Source organism: Anoplopoma fimbria, chromosome 2 (genome assembly GCF_027596085.1).
Source record: "Anoplopoma fimbria isolate UVic2021 breed Golden Eagle Sablefish chromosome 2, Afim_UVic_2022, whole genome shotgun sequence".
NCBI classification, from domain to species: domain Eukaryota; kingdom Metazoa; phylum Chordata; class Actinopteri; order Perciformes; family Anoplopomatidae; genus Anoplopoma; species Anoplopoma fimbria.
The window spans coordinates 27455434-27462799 of NC_072450.1; the positions used below are offsets into that span (position 1 = coordinate 27455434).

The 7366-nt window shown below is 49.1% G+C and overlaps 10 non-coding genes across 10 annotated transcripts; all 10 read left to right on the top strand.

Moving 5' to 3' along the window:
• The first annotated feature begins 91 nt into the window (after positions 1 to 91).
• On the top strand, positions 92 to 198 carry LOC129109938 (U6 spliceosomal RNA). The gene has a single exon (XR_008532097.1). It is a non-coding gene; the product is annotated as a U6 spliceosomal RNA (small nuclear RNA).
• A 633-nt stretch (positions 199 to 831) lies between these two features.
• On the top strand, positions 832 to 938 carry LOC129109944 (U6 spliceosomal RNA). Its single transcript, XR_008532098.1, has one exon. It is a non-coding gene; the product is annotated as a U6 spliceosomal RNA (small nuclear RNA).
• Positions 939 to 1571: 633 nt separating this feature from the next.
• LOC129109948 (U6 spliceosomal RNA) lies at positions 1572 to 1678 on the top strand. The gene has a single exon (XR_008532099.1). It is a non-coding gene; the product is annotated as a U6 spliceosomal RNA (small nuclear RNA).
• Positions 1679 to 2311: 633 nt separating this feature from the next.
• Positions 2312 to 2418, top strand: LOC129109961 (U6 spliceosomal RNA). Its single transcript, XR_008532101.1, has one exon. It is a non-coding gene; the product is annotated as a U6 spliceosomal RNA (small nuclear RNA).
• A 632-nt stretch (positions 2419 to 3050) lies between these two features.
• LOC129109967 (U6 spliceosomal RNA) lies at positions 3051 to 3157 on the top strand. Its single transcript, XR_008532102.1, has one exon. It is a non-coding gene; the product is annotated as a U6 spliceosomal RNA (small nuclear RNA).
• Positions 3158 to 3787: 630 nt separating this feature from the next.
• On the top strand, positions 3788 to 3894 carry LOC129109973 (U6 spliceosomal RNA). The gene has a single exon (XR_008532103.1). It is a non-coding gene; the product is annotated as a U6 spliceosomal RNA (small nuclear RNA).
• A 634-nt stretch (positions 3895 to 4528) lies between these two features.
• On the top strand, positions 4529 to 4635 carry LOC129109979 (U6 spliceosomal RNA). Its single transcript, XR_008532104.1, has one exon. It is a non-coding gene; the product is annotated as a U6 spliceosomal RNA (small nuclear RNA).
• Positions 4636 to 5269: 634 nt separating this feature from the next.
• On the top strand, positions 5270 to 5376 carry LOC129109985 (U6 spliceosomal RNA). Its single transcript, XR_008532105.1, has one exon. It is a non-coding gene; the product is annotated as a U6 spliceosomal RNA (small nuclear RNA).
• Positions 5377 to 6010: 634 nt separating this feature from the next.
• On the top strand, positions 6011 to 6117 carry LOC129109992 (U6 spliceosomal RNA). The gene has a single exon (XR_008532106.1). It is a non-coding gene; the product is annotated as a U6 spliceosomal RNA (small nuclear RNA).
• Positions 6118 to 6736: 619 nt separating this feature from the next.
• LOC129110000 (U6 spliceosomal RNA) lies at positions 6737 to 6843 on the top strand. Its single transcript, XR_008532107.1, has one exon. It is a non-coding gene; the product is annotated as a U6 spliceosomal RNA (small nuclear RNA).
• The last annotated feature ends 523 nt before the right edge of the window (positions 6844 to 7366 follow it).

Below are 7366 nucleotides of genomic sequence, written 5' to 3' on the forward strand. Positions count from 1 at the left end.
ATAGGGACAGCGGCTCTCTAGCCTGCACCGCTGTAAGGGTGTCGTTCCGACAACCAGGGGTTCAAATGGTAGGCAGCGCCTATCAGTCAATGTGCTTGCTAAGGCAACACATATAATAAATTGGAAACGATACAGAGAAGATTAGCATGGCCCCTGCGAAAGGATGACACGCAAATTCGTGAAGCGTTTCCACATTTTCATCGGCCCCGAGCTGAAATCCCTGCAAACCTTCTCGCAGTTGCAGTCGCATTATAGTGACTGCCTGGGGCAAGGAAGCAACACCTTGTCAAGTTGGCATAGCGAAACAGAAGAAAACTCTACACTGAAGAATCCCTGGCAGCACTAGCTACAATATGAATAAATCGGACGTACTCCCAATTATACTCTCAAGAATCTACCCAAGGCCGCTGTTATATGAGCCACAAAATCCGAACTAGACCTTTACCCAAGTCAAGGACACAGGTGAAACTCTGGCCCAGTGGACTGTCTGATGTGGCACCCCCTACTGGCCATCAGCTGTTCTGGGGGTGTGTCTTAGGAGGGAACAGCTTAGGGCCCAAGTCCAGCCCCCGGCCAGAAAGTCAACTTGGCACTAGGTCGCTCCCCGTGTCAGCGCACTTTTTAGCTTATCATTCATGTGGATTAAACAGGAAGACACAATTTACCAAAGCTCTTAACAAATTGCAAACACATTGAAGTCTACAAGGTTTATACCTCACCCCTCGCTCTTGCGACGGTTCATAGGGACAGCGGCTCTCTAGCCTGCACCGCTGTAAGGGTGTCGTTCCGACAACCAGGGGTTCAAATGGTAGGCAGCGCCTATCAGTCAATGTGCTTGCTAAGGCAACACATATAATAAATTGGAAACGATACAGAGAAGATTAGCATGGCCCCTGCGAAAGGATGACACGCAAATTCGTGAAGCGTTTCCACATTTTCATCGGCCCCGAGCTGAAATCCCTGCAAACCTTCTCGCAGTTGCAGTCGCATTATAGTGACTGCCTGGGGCAAGGAAGCAACACCTTGTCAAGTTGGCATAGCGAAACAGAAGAAAACTCTACACTGAAGAATCCCTGGCAGCACTAGCTACAATATGAATAAATCGGACGTACTCCCAATTATACTCTCAAGAATCTACCCAAGGCCGCTGTTATATGAGCCACAAAATCCGAACTAGACCTTTACCCAAGTCAAGGACACAGGTGAAACTCTGGCCCAGTGGACTGTCTGATGTGGCACCCCCTACTGGCCATCAGCTGTTCTGGGGGTGTGTCTTAGGAGGGAACAGCTTAGGGCCCAAGTCCAGCCCCCGGCCAGAAAGTCAACTTGGGCACTAGGTCGCTCCCGTGTCAGCGCACTTTTTAGCTTATCATTCATGTGGATTAAACAGGAAGACACAATTTACCAAAGCTCTTAACAAATTGCAAACACATTGAAGTCTACAAGGTTTATACCTCACCCCTCGCTCTTGCGACGGTTCATAGGGACAGCGGCTCTCTAGCCTGCACCGCTGTAAGGGTGTCGTTCCGACAACCAGGGGTTCAAATGGTAGGCAGCGCCTATCAGTCAATGTGCTTGCTAAGGCAACACATATAATAAATTGGAAACGATACAGAGAAGATTAGCATGGCCCCTGCGAAAGGATGACACGCAAATTCGTGAAGCGTTTCCACATTTTCATCGGCCCCGAGCTGAAATCCCTGCAAACCTTCTCGCAGTTGCAGTCGCATTATAGTGACTGCCTGGGGCAAGGAAGCAACACCTTGTCAAGTTGGCATAGCGAAACAGAAGAAAACTCTACACTGAAGAATCCCTGGCAGCACTAGCTACAATATGAATAAATCGGACGTACTCCCAATTATACTCTCAAGAATCTACCCAAGGCCGCTGTTATATGAGCCACAAAATCCGAACTAGACCTTTACCCAAGTCAAGGACACAGGTGAAACTCTGGCCCAGTGGACTGTCTGATGTGGCACCCCCTACTGGCCATCAGCTGTTCTGGGGGTGTGTCTTAGGAGGGAACAGCTTAGGGCCCAAGTCCAGCCCCCGGCCAGAAAGTCAACTTGGGCACTAGGTCGCTCCCGTGTCAGCGCACTTTTTAGCTTATCATTCATGTGGATTAAACAGGAAGACACAATTTACCAAAGCTCTTAACAAATTGCAAACACATTGAAGTCTACAAGGTTTATACCTCACCCCTCGCTCTTGCGACGGTTCATAGGGACAGCGGCTCTCTAGCCTGCACCGCTGTAAGGGTGTCGTTCCGACAACCAGGGGTTCAAATGGTAGGCAGCGCCTATCAGTCAATGTGCTTGCTAAGGCAACACATATAATAAATTGGAAACGATACAGAGAAGATTAGCATGGCCCCTGCGAAAGGATGACACGCAAATTCGTGAAGCGTTTCCACATTTTCATCGGCCCCGAGCTGAAATCCCTGCAAACCTTCTCGCAGTTGCAGTCGCATTATAGTGACTGCCTGGGGCAAGGAAGCAACACCTTGTCAAGTTGGCATAGCGAAACAGAAGAAAACTCTACACTGAAGAATCCCTGGCAGCACTAGCTACAATATGAATAAATCGGACGTACTCCCAATTATACTCTCAAGAATCTACCCAAGGCCGCTGTTATATGAGCCACAAAATCCGAACTAGACCTTTACCCAAGTCAAGGACACAGGTGAAACTCTGGCCCAGTGGACTGTCTGATGTGGCACCCCCTACTGGCCATCAGCTGTTCTGGGGGTGTGTCTTAGGAGGGAACAGCTTAGGGCCCAAGTCCAGCCCCCGGCCAGAAAGTCAACTTGGGCACTAGGTCGCTCCCCGTGTCAGCGCACTTTTTAGCTTATCATTCATGTGGATTAAACAGGAAGACACAATTTACCAAAGCTCTTAACAAATTGCAAACACATTGAAGTCTACAAGGTTTATACCTCACCCCGCTCTTGCGACGGTTCATAGGGACAGCGGCTCTCTAGCCTGCACCGCTGTAAGGGTGTCGTTCCGACAACCAGGGGTTCAAATGGTAGGCAGCGCCTATCAGTCAATGTGCTTGCTAAGGCAACACATATAATAAATTGGAAACGATACAGAGAAGATTAGCATGGCCCCTGCGAAAGGATGACACGCAAATTCGTGAAGCGTTTCCACATTTTCATCGGCCCCGAGCTGAAATCCCTGCAAACCTTCTCGCAGTTGCAGTCGCATTATAGTGACTGCCTGGGGCAAGGAAGCAACACCTTGTCAAGTTGGCATAGCGAAACAGAAGAAAACTCTACACTGAAGAATCCCTGGCAGCACTAGCTACAATATGAATAAATCGGACGTACTCCCAATTATACTCTCAAGAATCTACCCAAGGCCGCTGTTATATGAGCCACAAAATCCGAACTAGACCTTTACCCAAGTCAAGGACACAGGTGAAACTCTGGCCCAGTGGACTGTCTGATGTGGCACCCCCTACTGGCCATCAGCTGTTCTGGGGGTGTGTCTTAGGAGGGAACAGCTTAGGGCCCAAGTCCAGCCCCCGGCCAGAAAGTCAACTTGGGCACTAGGTCGCTCCCCGTGTCAGCGCACTTTTTAGCTTATCATTCGTGGATTAAACAGGAAGACACAATTTACCAAAGCTCTTAACAAATTGCAAACACATTGAAGTCTACAAGGTTTATACCTCACCCCGCTCTTGCGACGGTTCATAGGGACAGCGGCTCTCTAGCCTGCACCGCTGTAAGGGTGTCGTTCCGACAACCAGGGGTTCAAATGGTAGGCAGCGCCTATCAGTCAATGTGCTTGCTAAGGCAACACATATAATAAATTGGAAACGATACAGAGAAGATTAGCATGGCCCCTGCGAAAGGATGACACGCAAATTCGTGAAGCGTTTCCACATTTTCATCGGCCCCGAGCTGAAATCCCTGCAAACCTTCTCGCAGTTGCAGTCGCATTATAGTGACTGCCTGGGGCAAGGAAGCAACACCTTGTCAAGTTGGCATAGCGAAACAGAAGAAAACTCTACACTGAAGAATCCCTGGCAGCACTAGCTACAATATGAATAAATCGGACGTACTCCCAATTATACTCTCAAGAATCTACCCAAGGCCGCTGTTATATGAGCCACAAAATCCGAACTAGACCTTTACCCAAGTCAAGGACACAGGTGAAACTCTGGCCCAGTGGACTGTCTGATGTGGCACCCCCTACTGGCCATCAGCTGTTCTGGGGGTGTGTCTTAGGAGGGAACAGCTTAGGGCCCAAGTCCAGCCCCCGGCCAGAAAGTCAACTTGGGCACTAGGTCGCTCCCCGTGTCAGCGCACTTTTTAGCTTATCATTCATGTGGATTAAACAGGAAGACACAATTTACCAAAGCTCTTAACAAATTGCAAACACATTGAAGTCTACAAGGTTTATACCTCACCCCTCGCTCTTGCGACGGTTCATAGGGACAGCGGCTCTCTAGCCTGCACCGCTGTAAGGGTGTCGTTCCGACAACCAGGGGTTCAAATGGTAGGCAGCGCCTATCAGTCAATGTGCTTGCTAAGGCAACACATATAATAAATTGGAAACGATACAGAGAAGATTAGCATGGCCCCTGCGAAAGGATGACACGCAAATTCGTGAAGCGTTTCCACATTTTCATCGGCCCCGAGCTGAAATCCCTGCAAACCTTCTCGCAGTTGCAGTCGCATTATAGTGACTGCCTGGGGCAAGGAAGCAACACCTTGTCAAGTTGGCATAGCGAAACAGAAGAAAACTCTACACTGAAGAATCCCTGGCAGCACTAGCTACAATATGAATAAATCGGACGTACTCCCAATTATACTCTCAAGAATCTACCCAAGGCCGCTGTTATATGAGCCACAAAATCCGAACTAGACCTTTACCCAAGTCAAGGACACAGGTGAAACTCTGGCCCAGTGGACTGTCTGATGTGGCACCCCCTACTGGCCATCAGCTGTTCTGGGGGTGTGTCTTAGGAGGGAACAGCTTAGGGCCCAAGTCCAGCCCCCGGCCAGAAAGTCAACTTGGGCACTAGGTCGCTCCCCGTGTCAGCGCACTTTTTAGCTTATCATTCATGTGGATTAAACAGGAAGACACAATTTACCAAAGCTCTTAACAAATTGCAAACACATTGAAGTCTACAAGGTTTATACCTCACCCCTCGCTCTTGCGACGGTTCATAGGGACAGCGGCTCTCTAGCCTGCACCGCTGTAAGGGTGTCGTTCCGACAACCAGGGGTTCAAATGGTAGGCAGCGCCTATCAGTCAATGTGCTTGCTAAGGCAACACATATAATAAATTGGAAACGATACAGAGAAGATTAGCATGGCCCCTGCGAAAGGATGACACGCAAATTCGTGAAGCGTTTCCACATTTTCATCGGCCCCGAGCTGAAATCCCTGCAAACCTTCTCGCAGTTGCAGTCGCATTATAGTGACTGCCTGGGGCAAGGAAGCAACACCTTGTCAAGTTGGCATAGCGAAACAGAAGAAAACTCTACACTGAAGAATCCCTGGCAGCACTAGCTACAATATGAATAAATCGGACGTACTCCCAATTATACTCTCAAGAATCTACCCAAGGCCGCTGTTATATGAGCCACAAAATCCGAACTAGACCTTTACCCAAGTCAAGGACACAGGTGAAACTCTGGCCCAGTGGACTGTCTGATGTGGCACCCCCTACTGGCCATCAGCTGTTCTGGGGGTGTGTCTTAGGAGGGAACAGCTTAGGGCCCAAGTCCAGCCCCCGGCCAGAAAGTCAACTTGGGCACTAGGTCGCTCCCCGTGTCAGCGCACTTTTTAGCTTATCATTCATGTGGATTAAACAGGAAGACACAATTTACCAAAGCTCTTAACAAATTGCAAACACATTGAAGTCTACAAGGTTTATACCTCACCCCTCGCTCTTGCGACGGTTCATAGGGACAGCGGCTCTCTAGCCTGCACCGCTGTAAGGGTGTCGTTCCGACAACCAGGGGTTCAAATGGTAGGCAGCGCCTATCAGTCAATGTGCTTGCTAAGGCAACACATATAATAAATTGGAAACGATACAGAGAAGATTAGCATGGCCCCTGCGAAAGGATGACACGCAAATTCGTGAAGCGTTTCCACATTTTCATCGGCCCCGAGCTGAAATCCCTGCAAACCTTCTCGCAGTTGCAGTCGCATTATAGTGACTGCCTGGGGCAAGGAAGCAACACCTTGTCAAGTTGGCATAGCGAAACAGAAGAAAACTCTACACTGAAGAATCCCTGGCAGCACTAGCTACAATATGAATAAATCGGACGTACTCCCAATTATACTCTCAAGAATCTACCCAAGGCCGCTGTTATATGAGCCACAAAATCCGAACTAGACCTTTACCCAAGTCAAGGACACAGGTGAAACTCTGGCCCAGTGGACTGTCTGATGTGGCACCCCTACTTGCCATCAGCTGTTCTGGGGGTGTGTCTTAGGAGGGAACAGCTTAGGGCCCAAGTCCAGCCCCCGGCCAGAAAGTCAACTTGGGCACTAGGTCGCTCCCCGTGTCAGCGCACTTTTTAGCTTATCATTCATGTGGATTAAACAGGAAGACACAATTTACCATCGCAAACACATTGAAGTCTACAAGGTTTATACCTCACCCCTCGCTCTTGCGACGGTTCATAGGGACAGCGGCTCTCTAGCCTGCACCGCTGTAAGGGTGTCGTTCCGACAACCAGGGGTTCAAATGGTAGGCAGCGCCTATCAGTCAATGTGCTTGCTAAGGCAACACATATAATAAATTGGAAACGATACAGAGAAGATTAGCATGGCCCCTGCGAAAGGATGACACGCAAATTCGTGAAGCGTTTCCACATTTTCATCGGCCCCGAGCTGAAATCCCTGCAAACCTTCTCGCAGTTGCAGTCGCATTATAGTGACTGCCTGGGGCAAGGAAGCAACACCTTGTCAAGTTGGCATAGCGAAACAGAAGAAAACTCTACACTGAAGAATCCCTGGCAGCACTAGCTACAATATGAATAAATCGGACGTACTCCCAATTATACTCTCAAGAATCTACCCAAGGCCGCTGTTATATGAGCCACAAAATCCGAACTAGACCTTTACCCAAGTCAAGGACACAGGTGAAACTCTGGCCCAGTGGACTGTCTGATGTGGCACCCCCTACTGGCCATCAGCTGTTCTGGGGGTGTGTCTTAGGAGGGAACAGCTTAGGGCCCAAGTCCAGCCCCCGGCCAGAAAGTCAACTTGGGCACTAGGTCGCTCCCCGTGTCAGCGCACTTTTTAGCTTATCATTCATGTGGATTAAACAGGAAGACACAATTTACCAAAGCTCTTAACAAATTGCAAACACATTGAAGTCTACAAGGTTTATACCTCACC